At 39.9% G+C, this 21,229-nt stretch overlaps 1 protein-coding gene across 24 annotated transcripts in view; it reads right to left on the bottom strand.

Moving 5' to 3' along the window:
• MAPK10 (mitogen-activated protein kinase 10) overlaps positions 1-15,156 on the bottom strand; it is a 364,716-nt gene extending 349,560 nt beyond the window's left edge. For 15 of the 24 annotated variants that reach the window (XM_081581714.1, XM_081581593.1, XM_081581559.1 and 12 more), the window contains exons 1-2: positions 14,977-15,156; positions 13,981-14,103 (exon numbers count right to left, since the gene is read on the bottom strand). The gene's annotated coding sequence lies outside the window, so the exon portion shown is untranslated. The remainder of the gene's footprint in view (positions 1-13,980; positions 14,104-14,976) is intronic. The other 9 variants (XM_081581723.1, XM_081581623.1, XM_081581644.1 and 6 more) reach the window with 1 other exon arrangement.
• Between the last annotated feature and the right edge of the window lie 6,073 nt (positions 15,157-21,229).

Here is a 21,229-nt window from a genome sequence, read left to right as displayed (position 1 = left end):
TATTCTTCCCAGACATCCTCAGGTTTATCCACACTTCCATCCATGCACATCTGTAGCAATTTCAATTTTCCTTATCCCTGCTTTACTGCAGTGCCCCCAAAGCACAACAAAAGCATGGAGATAGCATGGATTATATTCGAGTCTGGCCTAGAAATTGAACTTCTTACAACTCTGTCGCAAGTCATATCTTTATTAAAAGGACTATTCTTTTTTTCCAGCTTCATTGAGGTATAATTGACAAATAAAACTGTAAGATATTTAAGGCGTACAACGTGCCGATTTGATATATGTGTACGTTGTGAAAAGATTCTCCCCACTGAGTCAATTATCATGTCCATCACCTAACGTAACATATTTATGTTTTATTTTTAATGAGAACACTTAAGATCTACTCTCTTAGCAAATTTCAACTCGACAATATAGCGTTCTCTGCTGCAGTCAGCATGTTATACATGAGATCCTCAGAATTTATTCATCTTATTTTTGAAAGTGCATACTCTTTTACCAAGCTCTGCCTATTACCCCCAGCCTCCAGTCCCTGGAAATCACTCTTCTATTCTGTTCCTGTAAGTTCAATTTTTTTCAGGTTCCACATATAAGTACTATCATGCAGTATTTGTCTTTCTCTGTCTGGCTTATTTCACTGAGCATAATGCCCTCAAGGTCCATCCTTGTTGTCATAAATGGCAAGCTTTCTACAAAGGCTGTTCTCACCACTGACTCTGACTTGCCACCACAGCACTTAAAAAGCAAACAGTCATTGACACAGGCCAAGAGACAAAATGCAAGCCCAAATTTTTGTAATCAAATTTAAGATAAAAGGTTAGCATATCCTTTTTATAAATATAGATCTTCTATCACCACTAAATGAAATTTCCTAATATTAGAGAGCTTATTTTTAAACACTGATGTAAGAAGACTTTTTTAATCACCAAATTAGTGAGTGAATTCTGGGTCTGTGAGATAGAGCAACAGGCTACATAATAGTAATGCATGGTGAGAGTATCCTAGCAATCAAAAGAATAGTAACCAGAGTTAATAATATAATATAGGATTTGATCTCTTTGGTCTTATATTTTTAAACCAACAGTCACCAGCATTAACTTATATATACAGCTTATACTTGCTATATTTTCAAATTATTAACCAAAAAATAAAAAGTCTGTGTATCCTAAAGATGCCATTTAACCTTTATTGAAATTCTATATTCAAGAAAGAGAGGGGGAAATAAGAATCCAATTTTGAAAATCATCTAAATTCACAAAGAGCAATGATGACAGTATAAATTCAATGAAAGTCTTGTGTATCTATGCTGAACGTCTTGTGGCTCTAAGCGGAAGACTTTTTTTAATTACAAAATAAAATGTAAATACATTTTAAAGTTCATTTGGAATACTGGGTAGTGAAAAGAGTGTTGGATTCACCAACAGATTTTGCTTTAATCTGTTGTTCAAGTAGCCATCCTGTTTCCTATCTCTGTGAGTTGCACAGACCACACAGCCTCTTTACTTCTTAATTTAAGCATTGACATAATGGGTATAATAACATTGCCTTCACAGAATTTTTGTGATAATCAAATTAAATAATGTATATTACAGCGCCTGGCTCAACCCTTGGTACATGACAGTCAAGAAATAGTCAACTGAATCTATTCACAATAAGAAATATGTAACCCACAGTTAAATTTAAATTTCCTGCTATGCAACAAGGACCTACTGTATAGCACAGGGAAATCCGCTCAACATTATGTGACTGCCTGGATGGGAGGGGAGTCTGGGGGAGAATGGATACATGTATGTGTATGAGCCACTTTGCTGTACACCTGAAACCATCACAACATTGTTATCAGTTATGTGTGTGCACACTCAGTCATGTCCAACTTTTTGCAACCCCATGGACTGCAACCCACCAGGTTCCTCTATCCATGGAATTTTCCAGGCAAGAATACTGGAGTGGGTTGCCATTTTCTATGGCTGAGTCACTTTGCTGGGCACCTGAAACCATCACAGTATTTTTAATCGGCTGTATTCCAATACAAAATAAAAAGTTAAAAACAATTCCTGGTGTGACTTTGTAAGCTGTGAACACTGTCCTGTGCCCCACGAGCATTCATCTTCTGTTGCTTGATAATGTTCTTAAAGTAGATACACATGAGGAGGTGCAGTTGATCATATGCTACTTGGCAGTGTTGAAGCAGCACTATGGAACTAATAATAAACTTGAAGGAATTTGAGCTTACCTGCCAGTCTACACTTGAGAAGCTATTCAGGACATCAGCAATTCTCCCTGGAAATTTCCCAGAGAAAATTCAGCTACTTGGTCAGCAGATATTCAGAGATATACTCTTTCACAAGAAATAGAGAACCAGATCAAGAAAACTAAGCAAAAAAATAGCACAGCTCTTGGAACCACTTGACATTTCTATAATTTAATTCAAGTCCATTCAATTAGCAAATCACTGAGTAGCATACAAATACAAAACCCTGTGTTGGAGATTCGGAAAAGAAGTGCAAGACGTGGTACCCGTTAAAAAGAAACTCGTGATCTTATTGCAGAGTCAAGACTGACCCACTAGATTAAAAACAAAAACTCTAAGTCCTTAAATATAGGGTAAAATTGTGGAGTCTCTTGTTAGAAGAGGAAAGACCTTAACATGGGGACCTATGTTAAAAACATGGACCTCAAATCCTGTATGTATTCAGAAGAAGCATGGTCCAATAAAAATGAAGATCTAAGTTCTAATTCCACTATGATGAACCATCTAGAAGGTGCTGGGCAGGCAGATGCTCTCCAGATTTCAGTTTCCTCTTCTATAAAATATGATAATTATAGCTCTGCATCAAAATGGAAGAAAGAGCCTTAAGATGATTCTCGAGCAATGAACAGAATTTGGACAGTTGGGGATTTAAGGACAATGAGCTTAAAAGTGAGGATAAACATATCACATTTAGATGAGAGTAAAGATATAATACTTCCCTGGTTGAAGAAAGTAGGAAAGTGGTGGGAGAAATGGAAAATCGTCAACCAGATGGTCTTACAAGGCAAAAGATGGAAACCAAACATTTATACTACAAATGAAAATGTAAGGCAGAGACAACAGGATCCATGGGTGAAGTCAGTTCTGGCTTTTTGAGTCACTTAAAAAACATTATTTGACAATAATAATTCATAGTTGTCATTTTTATCACTAATATCTTCATAAACATCTTTATAGTTATTTTTGCTACTATCTTTTAAGAACATACTCTGTGTCTCAAGAGCTAGGCTAAAGTTACAGACATCAGTTTCAATCATACGGCATTTCTTGATCACTGTCTCACTAACAGGTGCTTCCCAGGTGGTGCTAGTGATAAAGGATCTGCCTGCCAACACAGGGGATGCAAGAGACACAGGTTCTATCCCTGGATCGGGAAGATCCCCTGGAGAAAGGAATGGCAACCCCCTCCAGTATTCTTTCCTGGAGAATCCCATGGACAGAGGAGCTACAGTTCATGGAATCGCAAAAAGTCGGACATGACTGAGTAACTGACCACACATCTCACTAACATTTATTGGTAAACCACCATGGGCTGGAGTCCATGCTCCATGACCGTAGTCCTCACTACTATCCCATCAGTAGATAGGATTATTGCCCCTACTTTATAGACAAGAAAACTAAGACTTGAAGTCATTAGTCCAGGATCACACAGCTAATAACTAGATGCATCAGGATTTAAATACATGTCTATCTGATTGAGGTTCCTACATTGAGAGAGTAAGAGGGGAAATGCTATGAGCTTAAATTATAAAAGTAGTATCCTTCAAAGAGAAAGTCTGCACACATTCAGAATGGGAGCAGTAATCATGTCCTGTTGTTACTGTTGCCTTGTATGGTTTGTTGTTGTTCAGTTACTAAGTCATGTCCAACTCTTTGCAATTCTATGGACTGCAGCAAGTCAGGCTTAATTGTCCTTCACCATCTCCCAGAGTCTGCTCAAACTCATGTCCATTGACCAGTGATGCCATCCAACCATCTCATCCTCTGTTGTCCCCTTCTTCTCCTGCCCTTCATCTTTCCCAGCATTAGGGTCTTTTCCAATGAGTCATCTCTTCACATCAGGTGGCCAAAGTATTGGAGCTTCAGCTTCAGCATCAGGCCTTCCAATGAACATTCAGGGTTTATTTCCTTTAAGATTGACTAGTTTGATCTTCTTGCTGTCCAAGGGACTCTCAAGAGTCTTCTCCAGCACCACAGTTTGAAAGCATCAATTCTTCAGCCTCGCATGGTACACATGGAAAATTGTCAGGGCAGTACAACCTTGTGAGCAGAAGCAGAGAAACCCATAAACAGGAAGGCAGAAGAAGCCTTTCAAAGATATAGTGTAACTGGGTAACAATAGCTTTTTAAAAATATAATGTGGCTGTGAACTGCTGAGAAACATCAGTAGCTAATAGAACACCTGGTGTTCCTCTGTAAGGAAGGTGACAGGCTCTTTTTTTCAGCAAAGATTTTAGGCAAAAGCCACACATTATCAGAAGTGACACCAGTGCCACGCTGGTCAGAGACACAGAGTTACACCAGTGATTCACAAAGTGTGGTGAGCATGTGCAGAGGAAAACAGAAGTAAGTTTTCCTAAAGTTCCTAGCATCTGATATGCTAAGAACCAACCACTTTCCCAAGACTAATGCAGACAACACACCTGCGCACAACACACACAGCATAGTCGACAATGTAGTTTGTGAGAAATTTGTAGGGACGTAGAGAAGAAACTAGCTTAGAGTAATGAAGAGACTGCTGACTAAAGATACATATAACACCAGTAGGAACACTTGAAACGCAGAAATGGGCTAGGTTACTCACTGTCACAAACAACACCAAGGGACCGCAACAGCTTCTAGCGATGCATTTGGGAGAGACAAACCAGAAATGAAGTTCAAGTTACAAGACCAATAAAAATTCCGTGGGAACTAGATTCAATTTGCAAGAAATTTAACAGTCCAGTAGAAAACACTCTCTCAATCCAGTGTGTTAAGTATTCCCTTACCTCCTGTGTGAACCTCAGACGATTTTCTGTGATGAATTCTGTGAACATGTTGTCATTCTAATGCAATAGATATAAGTACAAATTAATTCCCTCAATCCCACAACAGTTTAACACAAAATAGTGTCTGCAGAATGCCAAGCATTAAACTACGGGCTTTCACACTTATTCCTCTATTCTGGGCCTTATCCCATTCCTCTATTTATCATTATTATTGTTGCTGTTATTATTATTATTAACTGCACTGAGTCTTCATTGCTGCACAGGCTTTCTCTAGTTACTGCAAGCAGGGGGTTACTCTCTCTAGTTGCAGTGCGCTTCTCATTGTGGTGGCTCCTCTTGTTGTGGAGCATGGGTTCTAGAGTGCACAGGCTTTAGTGGATGCAGCATGCGGGCTCAGTACTTGTGGCTCCTGAGCTTTGTTGCCCTGAGGCATGTGGGATCTTCCTGGACCAGGGATCGAACCCACGTCCCCTGCTTTGACAAGTGGATTCTTAAGCCCTGGACCACCAGGGAAATCCTGCCTTATCCTATCCTATTGATGAAACATAATTCACATTCACTTGGTAGGAAGGATTGAGATTTGCCCACTCAAACTCCAGCAAGCATTCAAAATAAAGGCAAACATTCCAATCAAAGAAGTTATTCTCTTCTTTTCCTCCTTAGATAGTCTCAGGACTTCATCTTTCAGGCTAGTCAGATAGTGTTACACAAAAGGTATTTAACTTCTTTTACTGCCAACTCAAAATCTGGTCAAAATATATTCCATGATATCAAAAACACACATACAACACCCCTAAATAAGTCATTATTTTAGCTAAGTGAATAATATAAGAGGAACCTGACCTTTACAGCTGGAAATGCAGGCATCAAAAAAATGGAGGCCTAAAGCTAAGCAAACACTGTAAAACCCAACAAAAAGCATCCTAAAAAATGAGGAATCCAATTCACCATATTCAGACTTCATGAGAAAGGCACTACGACAGTCCAAAATTTTTGCCTAAAGTACATGTATAAGTCCACTGTGATTCATGTCAATGTATGGCAAAAACTACTACAATATTGTAAAGTAATTAGCACCCAACTAAAATAAATAAATTTATTAAAAAAAAAAAAAAGATTACCTCCTCAACTAGACTGAATGCTTGTTGAGACCATGTCCCAGACATCCCATCATCCCTGGTAGCTAATACAGTGTTTGGTAGAAAAAAAAAAAAAAGGAAGAAATCGTATTTACTAAAGGACTTAAATAATTAAACATGCCCTTTTTAAGACAGTTGCCTAAAGTTCCTAGCATCCGATATGCTAAGAACCAACCATGCATTTTCTCAAGACTAATGCAGAATCTCATAAATAAATATTTTGCAGAACACATTCTGCCATGTCTTTTGAAAACAGAGAAAATAATTTAAATTTAACACAAGTGAACCACTGGAGTGAAGATGACTTCCGGAGACAAACTACCTGTGGGAAATTCTTCTCTTAGGTTCCTTCTGACCCTTGCTGGGGGTTTCTGCTCCAGAGTAGCCCATCAGAGGTGATGAGAAATATGATGGCTTTGTAAGCAGAAACCCATTTCCAAGGCGGAATGTCCATATCATAAATAACTAAAGCCCATGGACTCTTCAGAATTGTATGGCAGCCAGTCATTCCCTGTAAAGTAGCTATCTTAAAGAGATTGGGGAGGTCTTTGATGAAGCTTCTCCACTCCCTAAGAACTGTCTTCCCATTGGGTTGGGACTAGCATTCTGAAGGTGAAGGCCATCCAGATTCTCCTTGACTTAAGGCCACTCTTACACCAAGCTCTGAAGACAGATGTTCACAGTTGCAGCAACTCCCAGCAGAGCTCTATGACTCCATAGCCCAGAAGACTCAGATTTCCAGAAGAAGAAAATGTGATTCTCCCAAGTCCTGGAGAGAAGCTGACCTAACAATGAGAATAGTGATCAACTACAGCTACCTACAGAGCCTCCCAGAGAGCTTCTGCTCTCAGGAGTTGGCAATTCAATTGCAGGCCTTGGAGAGAGAGGGACCAGAACCTGAAGGGCTAGATGACCTAAACTCTTACTGGGAGGAGGAGGGAACATGTATCTTAGAGTGCACATTTCATGAGGGCAGGAATGTTTTCTATTTATGTCAATATCCATCATAGCTAGAAGAGTTCCTGGGAAACACTTACTGGACCTTTTTAAAGTGAATGAAAAATAATGAATCAGTGAATCAATGAAACAATCAAGTATGAACAGTATAAGAAGCAAATGTTTTCAAGTTTCTATCATGGATTGAATTGTGCCCCCCTCAAAAACAGATGCATTGAAATCTTAACCCCACAGTACCTTAGAATGTGACCTTATATTTGGAAATACAGTCCAGATAATTTGCAGATACAATTAGTTAAGATGTGATCAGGGACTTCCTAGTGGTCCTGTGGCTAAGACTCCACATTCCCAGTGCAGAATTTGCCTGCAATGCAGAAGACCTGAGTTCAATCCCTGGGTCAGGGAGGTCCCCTGGAGAAGGGAATGGCTACTCACTCCAATATTCTTGCTTGGAGATTTCCATGGACAGAGGAGCCTGGAGGCCTACAGTCCATGGGGTCGCAAAGAGTTGGACATGACTGGGCAACTAACATTTTAATCCATTAAAGACAAAGTGTCCTTATAAAAAGGGGAAATCCATACACATGCATTGAATGAAGACATGCATTGAATGAAGATGGTGTGAAATGGACCCAGGAAAAGAGGGCTATCTGCAAGTCAAGGAGGGAGGCCTGAGACAGATTGCTTCCTCACAGCCTGAGAAGGAACCAGTCCTGACCACACCTTGACGTTGGACTTCGAGCCTCCAGAACTGTGAGACAGTACATTTCCATGGTACAAGCCACCCACCTGGTGGTATTTTTGCCTCAGCAGCCCTAGCAAACTAAACAATCCTCCAGCTTCTCCCTGCTCCTGTCCTGTCTGTTCTCCCCAGAGCAACCACCGTGATCAATTATACCACGTCTCTTTGCCACACAAAATACACAATAGCTTCCACCACGCTGAGAACACAATGCAAATTCCTTATCGTGGCCCACCAGCCTCTGACTCCTGGCTCCCTCACTGACCTCATTCTCTTCCCTTCTCTCCTTCCCTCCCTTCTCCCTCCAGCCTCTTTACTGTTTCTCAAAATAGTCAAGAATGCTTCCATCTCATAACTTTCCCACTTGCTGTTCATCCTCTTTAAGACTCTATTCCTTAATATGTGTATTATCTGTACCTCAGTTCATTCAGACCTCATGGGAAGGGCTTCTAGAGAGGACTTTTTGATAAGCCTGTCTAAAATAGCGACCCACAGCACCTTTATCCCTTATTCTGTGGCTGTACAGCAGTTACTGCTTCCTGATATATTCAGTGTTTACGTGTCCATTTTCTGTCTTCTCCTTTAAAATGTATGAGGATAGAGACAATGTTTTATTTACGTTTGAGGATACATTTGTATCCTCAGCACCCAGAACAATGCCTGACACACAGTAGGTACACTCAATAATTATGTGGTGAAAGACTGAGTGCAACAACCTTACACACTTGCTCTGACATCCTTGAAAATTCTATAAAAAGAAGATATCACTCAGTCACTAAACATCTACTTGGCACTTCTTTTGCAGCTGGGATTGGAATAGACACAGGAGAGATACATATACATCTGTCATGGACCGAGCCCTCGAGAAGCTTGGAGAGAAATATAAGCATGTTCCATGAATTACAAAGGAGAAAACGGTCAGTCCTACCTGGCAGGTAGGAAAGGCTTCATGGAATAAGTAACAGGTGAATGTAGATTTAAAAGAACTTTCAGTATAAAAGAGGCCCCATAATCATGCCCAAGATAGCATGGGACAGACTGGCAGATTTGGATGACAGAAAGTACTGAAGTATTGTTGGAGCACAAGAGCTCATGGGCACAAGAGCCCAGTGCTTATGTGGTTAGAGTTGAAGTTCGATGGAAAAGCAGGGGACAGATAGCTTATTTTCCATTTTTAAGAAATTGGGAGTTTATCCTAGAGCCCAGAGAACTCCCCTAAGACCCAGCCCAAAGGACACATTACTAGTTTAAAGTCTGCAAGGGATCACAACTCTACTACCAGAATTTGTTGTTGTTGCTTAGTCGCTAAGTTGTGTCTGACTCTTGCAACCCCAGTGACTGTAGCCCCAGGCTCCTCTGTCCATGGGATTCTCCAGGCAAGAAACCTAAATCTCTAACAACACGTATCACAACTCTAACTACCAGCATTTGTTGTTGTTGTCACTCAGTCGTGTATGACTCTCTGCAACCCCATGAACTGCAGCATGCCAGGCTTCCCTGTCCTTTACCATCTCCCAGAGCTTACTCAAACTCATTTCCATCAAGTCAGTGATGCCATCCAACCATCTCATCCTCTGTTGCCCCCTTCTCCTCCTGCCTTCAATCTTTCCCAACATCAGGGTCTTTTCCATTGAGTCAGCTCTTCGCATCAGGTGGCCAAAGTATCGGAGCTTCAGCTTCAGCAACAGTCCTTTCAATGAGTATTCAGGGTTGATTTTCTTTAGGATTGACTGCAGTCCAATGGACTCTCAAGAGTCTTCTCCAGCACCACAGTTCAAAAGCATCAATTCTCCAGCGCTCAGCCTTCTTTAGGTCCAACTCTCACATCCACACATGACTACTGGACCAGCAATTACCATATTACGAAAATCGCTTTGGAATAACAAATTGCTTTGGAATAACAAATTGCTTTGGAATAACAGCTAAAAAGGAACACAAATACATAAGGGCAATTTGATTTGTTAGAGATGAGAACTTTGGGGTTGTTGGTTTCTTTTTATTTTCTATTAAAGTGCGGTTTGGTCAAGGTCTATTACCTGTTGGCTTAGAGTCTCCAGTGTTATAATTGCTACTCCTCTATGTAGGTCTGATTTCCCTGGCATCAACACATCTCTGGAGACAGCATGTCACAATTATTTGTTGATTTTGCTTGGAGTAATTTAGCCCTCCACTGTGAGTTAGTCCCAGCTTTAACAAAGAAAACAGGCCAGTCGTACACAAGGACTGCCACTGACAAATTGGTTTTTCTAACCATTTTAATCCTGAGCTTCAGGCCTTCTGGTTGTCAGTTTTCCAATCACAAACCCTTAGTGCATTTATCTAGTCTTAACTTGTTTTCGATTTTCTTAATGAAACCCTCTTTTCTTTTCCTAAGCAAAATCTGACACAGAGTCTAGTGTATAAAATCTGTACGGCAATGTTTAATTCATTATAAATACATTATGCAGATTTAAGTTTGTACCATTTGTTTATAGTAAAAATGATCAGTGAATGCAACACGGTTGTTTTGGTGAATCAGATATTTTCAATCCTGACTGATGGAAGATGGCCATGGGCCTGTTATTACCACCAGGAAATCTGGTTCTATATATACATATATATATATGTATATATATTTAAATACATTTCTTTTCTGAAACTGACTCATAGATTCTGAGAGCAATCAAAGCAGAGCTAGAAACTTTATCCTATGTCTCATTTATTGAATACAATTAGTTTATGTAAGTTGGATGTTAGATGTTGTAAACTTATCACTCAAGACTCCAGTTTAGTTCAGTTTAGTTCATAGTATGTTTTTTAATTAATTGCCATTGTTTACAAATTGAAAGATTTTACTTAAAAATCTGTATTTCTTGCTGGAGAGGAGAGGGTGTGGAGAAAAGGGAACCCTCTTACACTGCTGGTGGGAATGCACACTAGTACAGCCACTATGGAGAACAGTGTGGAGATTCCTTAGAAAACTGGAAATGCTACTGCCATATGACCCAGCAATCCCACTGCTGGGCAGACACACTGAGGAAATCAGAACTGAAAGAGACACGTGTACCCCAATGTTCATTGCAGCACTGTTTACAATAGCTAGGATGTGGAAGCAACCTAGATGCCCATCTGCAGACGAATGGATAAGGAAGTTGTGGTACATATACACAATGGAATATATTACTCAGTTATAAAAAAGGATACATTTGGGTCAGTTCTAATGAGGTGGATGAAACTGGAACCTATTATACAGAGCGAAATAAGTCAGAAAGAGAAACACCAATATAGTATGTTAATGCATATATATGGACTTTAGAAAGACGATAATAATGATCCTATATGCAAGGCAGCAAAAGAGACACAGATGTAACTAACAGACTTTTGGACTATGTGGGAGAAGGCGAGGGTGGATGACTTGAGAGAATAGCATTGAAACATGTATATTACCATATGTAAAATAAATGACCAGTGCAAATTCAATGCATGAAGCAGGGCACTCAAAACTGTTGCTCTGGGACAACCCAGACGGATGGGGTAGGGAGGGATGTCGGAGGAGGGTTCAGGGTAGTGGGACACAGGTGCACCCATGGCTGATTCATGTCGATGTATGGGAAATACCACCACAATACTGCAAAGAAATTATCCTCCAATTAAAATAATTAATTAAAAAATAAAAAACAAAAATAAGAATTAGACAGCCTTAAGGTAGGTCATCTAAAGTATGGTAAAAATCTGCTGCATTTCTTAGATGACACAAAATCTTAAGTGTGCCATTTCAGAGCTCACTTCCAATTACATCTTATGTTTATTTGTGTATTTTCTTGTGCTCCTATATTGACATTATTTCAGAACGACTCATCCATTTAGTTTGTATTCATGGCATTGGAGAGCTGTTTGTTCCCTGAAATTGTTGCTGTGTAAGAAAATTTAATCTATTGTTCTCTAAAACCTTTACAAAATTCAGGTAGATTTAAGTAAGCATGCTATTTATTAATTTATGAAATAAATATTTTTTGTAGATATAAAAAAATCTGGATTTCTGGTTTCTCTTGAAATCTATGAGAATCTGCAAATACTGGGACCATATTCCTACCTGCAACTACTTCTTTAGATGATTTGCTGTTTCCCGATAGCCTTACACACACACACACACATACAATATCTTTCACTCCGTACTCATATGGGTCCTACAGCAATTACATTTGTGCTCCCTGAACTGTACATCCAAAGATGGTGGGAAAAGCTGTATTCCCTTCTCTCTGTCTCTACTCTATCACTCTACCCCATTACCCCAATCCAGGACACCATCAGGCTCCCTGTGGACCCCTGCAGTAACCTCCTACATGTTCTTATTCTGGGGCTACCCTCCATGTGCAAACCTATTTGTGTTGTATTTGCCCTGGATCCATTCCTTGTCCTTCCCTGCCTCATGAAGCCTGCATTTTCCAGACACTCCTATCAGCTGTCTTCTGACTGGGTTCAGCCAAGGGGGCGGCACTACAGGAGGTCAGATGAGGGATAAAAGGAAAAGCCAGCGCATATGCGTCCCTCCTCTCTGCCTTATGCAGCAACTCTAACAGGAGCATCTCCCTGCCACGACTCTATCTCCTAAAGTCTTCACACAGGTTATTTCTTCTATTAGGAATAGCCTTGGGGTCCCAACAAGAAGGAGATGGCACATTTGAAAAGGATAATTCAAAGTGGATTTATTTGCAAAGGGATTATTTTTAAAGGTACAGGTACACAGGAACTTGGAGAAGGAAATGGCAACCCACTCCAGTATTCTTGCCTGGAATATCCCATGGACAGAGGAGCTTGGCGGGCTACAGTCCATGGGGTCACAAAGAGTCGGACACGACTGAGCGACTAAACCAAGAGGAACCACAGGGGTTAGTGCTTAGCACTCCTAGACTCAGTGATAGGGAGAGAGTCAGGCAGAGGCTTGCTTTCAAGAGGAGCAGCTACCTTCAGGCAAGAGATACAGCCAACTGAAGACAATTCTGCAGGAATGAACAAGGGAAACAAAATCCCTCGGAATAAAATTAGTCTCCTCCTTCCTCTGGGCTTCTCTACCATGGAACTATGGCATCATTTTGGGCCAGTAATTCTATGTGGAGAAGCAGGGCTGTCTTGTGCATTGCTGAGTGTTTAGCAGCATTCCGTGAGATATTGCAACAACTGAAGATGTCTCCAGACACTGTCTAATGTCCCCTGGGGATCAAAATCACTCCCCAGGTGAGAACCACTGAAGTTCAACTACCTGTTGTAGTCCATTCAGGTCAGCTGCCCAGAGCAAAGAGAGAGGTAGAGAAAGGGGGAGGATGGATCTAGAAGGGCAAACAAAAGACAGTTGGCCCAACTCTTTGCTCTACATTAACGTGACCTGGTATTGAGCCCCCACTTTTACCTGGCACCTACTGAGAAAGCCCTTTCCTAGCCAGCCGCCCACGTGTTAAATACAACTCTCACTCATTATTCTAACTAACTCTTCCCTGTTCTTTCCCCTCAGACCTTATCACAGCTTGCAATAATGTATTTTATGTGCCTGTTTATTTTTAATATATGTCTCACCTGTGGACCAAAGCCCTTCTGAGGATATGGGCCATGACTGCTAATTCATCTGTCACCTAGCATAGCGGTGGCATAAAGCTGGAGCTCAATAAACATATGATGAATAATTGAATTATGAGAAGTGTGCTAACTTGACAGCGTATGTTAATGTGCTGGTGGGTTTTGTTAGGTTAAATTTGTTTTGGATCACATTCGAGTGTTCTCGCAGTTAAGCAAATAAAATATATTTCAAATACAGTCAAGAAATAAAATCTGACTCAAATATTCAAGCAACTCTTACCTCAAGTTCATGAAAAACATAAAAATCCCTTACCTAGTAGAGCTTCCTTATTTTATACATGAAACTAAGTTAAACTAATGAGACAGACAAAACCAGGCAAATTAATAATAAGAGTATTCACAAAAAGAATGCAAAATTTCTGTAACAAATGTAATTTGGTCTATAAAAGTATTTTAAACAGAGGAAAACTTGAAAGCTAGAAATAAAAGGTAGTTATTGAGAGCAGTGACCTAGTTAATAAAAATGAAAACAATGTTTAAAATGAATAAACTCACTTGTATACTCACATTCATAGAAGCATTGATCACAGTAGTCAGAAAATGGAAGGAAGCCACAGGTCTAGCAACAAATTCATGGATCAACAAAATGTGGCATAGCTTCCTTGGTGGCTCAGCTGGTAAAGAATCCGCCTGCAATGCAGGAGACCTGGGTTTGATCCCTGGGTTAGGAAGAGCCCCTGGAGAAGGGATCGGCTACCCACTCCAGTATTCTGGCCTGGAGAATTCCACGGACTTTGTAGTCCATGGGATCAGAAAGAGTTGGACACGAGTGAGCAACTTTCACTTTCATATACATATGATGAGTATTATTCAGTCTTACAAGGGACGAAAATTCTGACACATGTTACATTATGGATGAATCTTGAGGACATTATGCTAAGTGAAACAAGCCAGTCACAAAAGGGCAAATTCTATATGGTTCTATTTATATGAGGCACCCAGATTAATCACATTCATAGAGACATAAAGTACAATGGTGGTTGCCAGGGCCTGGAGGAAGTGGGTGATGGGGAGTTCTTTAATGGGCATAGAGTTTCAGTTTTGCAAAATGAAAAAGTTCTGGAGATTGATTGCACAGCAATGTAAATATACTTAACACTATTGAACTTTAAATGGTTAAAGTGGTACATTTTATGTTAGGTATATTTTACCACAAAAATAAAAGTTTAAAAAGGCAAAAAGTAAGTAAATATATAAATAGATAAGATCACTCAAAATACAAAAATAAAAATAAGCAGTATCTATAGCAGTACAAGGAAAGCTATGACAAACCTAGACAGTATGTTAAAAAGCAGACACATTACTTTGCCAACAAAGGTCCAAATAGTCAAGGCTATGGTCTTCCCAGTTGGTCACATATGGTTGTGAGAGCTGGACTGTGAAGAAGGCAGAGTGCCAAAGAATTAATGCCTTTGCGGTGCTGGAGAAGATTTCTGAAAGTCCCTTGGACAGCAAGGAGATCAACCAAATCAATCTCAAGGGAAATGAACGCTGAATACTCACTGGAAGGACTGATGCTGAATCTGAAGCTCCAGTATTTTGGTCACCTGGTGCAAAGAGCCAACTCATTGGAAAAGTCCCTGATGGTGGGAAAGATTGAGGGCAGAAGGATAAGACGGCGTCAGAGGATGAGATGGCTGGATGGCATCACTGGTGCAATGGACATGAACTCAGGCAAACTCTGAGAGATGGTGAGGGACAGGGAGGCCTGGTATACTGCAGTCTGTGTGGTCACAAAGAGTTAGACATGACTGGGCGACTGAACAACAACAGCAACTCAGCAGTACAAAGTCCTTGGGTTATCACTACCAGAAGACAGGCATAAATTCCATCTGAGACTGTGACCCATTTAATTCCTGCCTGGTGATTCTGCTGCTGGCTGATGTCAGAGAAGCACACTTTTAGGTCAGAGTGGGAAGCAACACAGAGCAGCATTAAGGGCATGAATCCAGTGACAGATCGCCCAGGCTCAAATCCCTGCTTCTTCTACTTCTTACTTGCTGTGTGACCTTGAACAGACTGCTTAACTTCTCTGTGCTTTAGCTTTCTCATCAGTAAAATAAGAATAATGATACTGATAGCTTATGGTGAACGGTGTTGGAATCATCATATCCAAAGAAGATTTAGCTTCGGGACCAGCGACCAGGCTTGATCACTCAAGAGCTTTTGTATAGCAGAGTTTTATTAAAGTGAAAAAGGGGCAGAGAATGCTTCTGACATCGACATCAGAAAGGGGGTGTAGAGTGCCCCCCTCACTAGTGTTAGCAAGGGAGTTATATATACTTTTTAAATTAGTTATTACAATAAATCAAAAGAATATCTCAAGGTTATAAAGATCTTACTAGACCCACTCCCATAATTTACATTTTAAGATAACAGGATTAGCCAGAAGGTTTTCAGGAAGGAGAAACCGTCCTCAAGGAGGATACATTGTTGTTATATAATCCTTAGTACAGAGTTTAAACTGAGTTGTTTGTTGTGTAATCATCAGTTTCGAGCTTAAAGAAAAAAGCGTTTTATGTGACTAAGACTAAGGAATGTAGAGAAAAAAAAAGATGTTTGTCCTTTCCTCCTCCTTGAGAATCCCAGACCCCTATCTCTGCTTCAACGGCCCCAGATCCCTTTCTCCTCCTCAGGGACCCCGGACTTTTTATCAACCTGCCTGGGAGTTGACTCTCTCAATATTACATACTTCATAAAATCATTGAAAAAATTTTTGTGGTTATAGGAATTAAGATTTTTTAAGTGCTTAGAAGATATATATATATATATATGGATATATATATGAATATAAATAAAAGAAATGTAGTCTCAGACATACATTACTTCCTTTCCATGAAGTCTTGTTCTTTTACTTTTCTTCCCTTTGGGTACAAGACTGAAAGAGTCCATCCATCTTCCAACAAACTGCTCCCTTAAGAGGTATTGTGTATTTACTCTAGGCCAAGCGGCCAGCAAGTGGCAAATCCTTTAGCCTTCCAAAGGTCTGTCTGTGCATCGTGGCAACAGTGGCTGTCAGAATCTCCCTGCTCTCCAAGGGAGCAAGCTTTGTCCAGGCAAGGCTAGAACCTCACCACCTGTTCTCTTACTAACCCTTTGAGACATCTTTTTCCACTTGACATATGATGGGCAGGTTGATAAATAATTTATAAATTCAACTCCCTTCCTGGTTTTTTAGTTTTACATTTTTCCATAGAACATCTTAATGTTGGAAAGGCAACATTTATTAATTTCAGAAGAATATGACCTAGATGTGACCCAGTAAACATTGTACTTTTATGTCGACTCAAGATGAAACATTAACCACAAATAAACCAGTTAAAACACCTATCAGTTCAGTTCAGTCGCTCAGTTGTGTCCGACTCTTTGCGACCCCATGAATCGCAGCACGCCAGGCCTCCCTGTCCATCACCAGTTCCCGGAGTTTACCCAAACCCAAGTCCATCGAGTCGGTGATGCCATCCAACCATCTCATCCTCTGTTGTCCCCTTCTCCTCCTGCCCCCAATCCTACCCAGCATTAGGGTCTTTTCCAATGAGTCAACTCTTCGCATGAGATGGCCAAAGTATTGGAGTTTCAGCTTCATCAGTCCTTCCAATGAACACCCAGGACTGATCTCCTTTAGGATAGACTGGTTGGATCTCCTTGCAGTCCAAGGGACTCTCAAGAGTCTTCTCCAACACCACAGTTCAAAAGCATCAATTCTGCGGCACTCAGCTTTCTTCACCGTCCAACTCTCACATCCATACATGACCAATGGAAAAACCATAGCCTTGACTAGATGGACTTTTGTTAGCAAAGTAATGTCTCTGCTTTTCAATATGCTATCTAGGTTGGCCATAACCTTCCTTCCAAGGAGTAAGCATCTTTTAATTTCATGGCTGCAATCACCATCAGCAGTGATTTTGGAGCCCAAAACAATAAAGTCTGACACTGTTTCCACTGTTTCCCCATCTATCTCCCATGAAGTGATGGGACCAGATGCCATGATCTTAGTTTTCTGAACGTTGAGCCTTAAGCTAACTTTTTCACTCTCCTCTTTCACTTTCATCAAGAGGCTCCTTAGTTCTTCTTCACTTTCTGCCATAAGGGTGGCGTCATCCACATATCTGAGGTTATTGATATTTCTCCCAGCAATCTTGATTCCAGCTTGTGTTTCTTCCAGCCCAGCATTTCTCATGATGTACTCTGCATATAAGTTAAATAAGCAGGGTGACAATATACAGCCTTGACGTACTCCTTTCCCTATTTGGAACCAGTCTGTTTTTCCATGTCCAGTTCTAAGGTCAGGAGGCAGGTGAGGTGGTCTGGTATTCCCATCTCTTTCAGAATTTTCCACAGTTTTTTGTGATCTACACAGTCAAAGGCTTTGGCATAATCAATAAAGAAGAAATAGATGTTTTTCTGGAATTCTCTTGCTTTTCTATGATCCAATGGATGTTGGCAATTTGATCTCTGGTTCCTCTGCCTTTTCTAAAACCAGCTTGAACACCTAGAAGTTAACAGTTCAAGTACTGTTGAAGCCTAGCTTAGAAAATTTTGATCATTACTTTGCTAGTGTGTGAGATGAGTGCACTTGTGTAGTAGTTTGAGCATTCTTTGGCATTGCCTTTCTTTGGGATTGGAATGAAAACTTACCTTTTCCAGTCTTGTGGCCACTGCTGAGTTTTCCAAATTTGCTGTCATATTGAGTGTAGCACTTTCATAGCATCATCTTTCAGGATTTGAAATAGCTCAACTGGAATTCCATTACCTCCACTAGCTTTGTAGTGATGCTTCCTAAGGTCCACTTGACTTTGCATTCCAGGATGTCTGGCTCTAGGTGAGTGATCACACCATTATGGTTATTTGGGTCATGATGATCTTTTTTTGTATAATTCTTCTGTGTATTCTTGCCACCTCTTCTTAATATCTTCTGCTTCTGTTAGGTCCATACCATTTTTGTACTTTATTGTGCCTATCTTTGCATGAAAAGTTCCCTTGGTAACTGTAATTTTCTTGACGTGATCTCTAGTCTTTCCCATTCTATTGTTTTCCTCTATTTCTTTGCCTTGAACACTGAGGAAGGCTTTCTTATCTCTCCTTGCTATTCTTTGGAATTCTGCATTCAAATGCATATATCTTTCCTTTTCTCCTTTGCCTTTTAAACCCATATTTTTGATTTATATCCAGTGAATTTTAAAAATTCACCTATCTTATATTTGGACTGGGCTTCCTAGGTGGCCCTAGTGGTAAAGAATCTGCCTGCCAATGCAAGAGATGCAAGAGACTGAAATTTGATCCCTGGGTCTGGAAGATCCCCCAGTGTAGGAAATTGCACCCCACTCCAATATTCTTGCCTGGAAAATTCCATGGACAGAGGAGTCTGGCAGGCTACAGTCCATGGGGCCACAAAAAGTCAGACACAACTGAGTAACTGAGCACACACAATATTTGGACAATTAGCCAAAATTAATCTCTAGCTATAAAGTAGATGTTTTCTCTTTGTCACTTCTATTTTTTAGCTAGCCATTTCAACTAGTGTAATTATTAGCTAACATGTCAACATTTTCTAAAATCATACTCTCATATAGCAACCAAGGATTAAGTGTTAATATAAAAAATGCCAAGAGAAGGAACAAAAGAATACAACATGTGACCAAATCATTATGAAGAAGATGGTTAGACATTACATCACAAAAAACGGTAGTTGTAGAGGTTGGAGAAGATATAGCTGGAGAGAGATGAAGGTGGCAGAGAGTGGAGTTAATGTTTCACTGTATGCATTATATTCTTTATATCTATACATTGCAAGCATTTTTAGGGCAAACCTAAGTAAGCAATCCTTACAATGTGGAAGGCCTAGAGCTCCTTGACCCAAAACAGTAGCCATGAGATGTGGTTAGGCCAAATTGTGATGAACTATGTAAGTGTAAAATACACATTATATTTTAAAGACCTAGTGCCAAAAAATATCAAGTATCTCATTAATATTATATCGATTATAAACTGAAATTAAAATATTTTGGTTTACTTGCTAAGTTGTGTCCAACTCTTACGACCGCATAGACTAGCCCACCAGGTTCCTCTGTCCATGGGATATCCCAGGCAAGATACTCAATTGGGTTGCCATTTCCTTCTCCAGGGGGTCTTCCTAACCCAGGCATTGAACCCAGGTGTCCTGAACTATAGGCAGCCTCCTGCATTGCAGGCAGATTCTTTACTAACTGAGCCACCAGGGAAGCACCATATTTTATATACACTGAGTTAAATTAAATATACTATTAAAATTAATTTCACTTCATTATTTTTTAATGTGGCTTCAAGAAAATTTAAAATTATCTATGTGGCTCATTATACGTGCAGTGGATAGTGCTGGTCTAAGCACAAACTATATACGAGAGAAGAGAAAGATGAAATGAACACAGAGATAGAAAAAGAAGATGCCCTGGAATAGGTCAGGAAATAGACATTTCTAATAAGCATACCAAAAAAGTTTCTATTAATTCCTCAGTGAGAAGAAATTATAAACTAGGTCACCCACTGTGTTTGGCCTAACTAACTTAACTGTGCGTGGTTTTCAGCCTGTAACATGAATTTAGTCATTTTAAATGAAGTCTTTCGTTATCACTTTTATAAATTCCTCCTTCAAGTATTTTGATAGATATTTAGATGACAGATAGATATCTCTTCTTCATGGAGTAAGTGACAACTGCAAAAAAGATCCTCAAGAAAACTCTACCACATTACAACTGTATACTTTACGTAGATTTGCCAAGGTCTAGAAAGCCAACTACTCCAACTATGTTTTCAGGGAAAGTGAACAAATCATCACTCAAGACTGATGGTGAACTCTCCTATTTTAAAGATCTCCAAACATTTTTGAGGAAGAGAGTAATAGTCTTTGACATCTTCACCCCTTCTCAAGACATCAGGAACTTTCAGGGGAGCTTCTCTATCTGCTCTGGGCTCCCCGGTTTGAGATAACTTCTTTACCCTATGGGTCAGCTACACCTACTATCACCCTCCCTGGGTAAATACTCTCATTTCTTTTTTATTTAGAGTCCTATCTTATCAATTGCCATTCATTTGACAGTTAGTCCTGGCATTCAGTTCCACTCTGTTTAAATTTACTCTGATAGCTAAAGATAAGGGAAGAAAAGATGGAAATAGACTGTGACAAATGAATTTCACGATAGTTACATAAGCTCTGAACCTGCTATGTCAGAATAAATTTTCAGGCTTTATCCAGTTTCAATTAAACACCATGTGGAGAAAATTATTCTTTTTCAAGAAGCAAGCACAAAAAGCTATCTACTTTCCACTCTTTTTCCATGTGCCCAGATATTATCATCCCTAATAATAATTTTCATTTCAGCCCTAGAGAGAGAGATGGTAGGTAGATAGATATAAGTTAGATAGATAAATAAACCAACAAAAACTGTGCTCTTCAGGTAATTAAAAAAACACATACACACACAAAAACACTGAAGTTCAATTTGGAAGAAAAATGCTGAGGGCATATGACTTCTGAAGACATTTTTTTAGAAGCTCAAAGATCTCGTGGCTTATTCTGACTATTTATTATATGCCAGACACTGTTCTCACCACACTTGGAGAGCAGACTCATTTACATTCATAACAACTCTATGTGGCTTCCCAGGTGGCAATAGCAGCAAAGAGCCTGCCTGCCAGTGCAGGTAGATGTAAGAGATGCGGGTTCGATTCCTGTGTTGGGACGATCCCCTGGAAGAGGTTATGGCAACCCGCCCCAGTA

The sequence above is a fragment of the Giraffa tippelskirchi genome, chromosome 1, assembly GCF_054371585.1.
Source record: "Giraffa tippelskirchi isolate mGirTip1 chromosome 1, T2T-mGirTip1v1.2.pri, whole genome shotgun sequence".
In the NCBI taxonomy this organism is placed as follows: Eukaryota; Metazoa; Chordata; class Mammalia; order Artiodactyla; family Giraffidae; genus Giraffa; species Giraffa tippelskirchi.
This window is presented reverse-complemented; position numbering and strand designations above follow the sequence as displayed.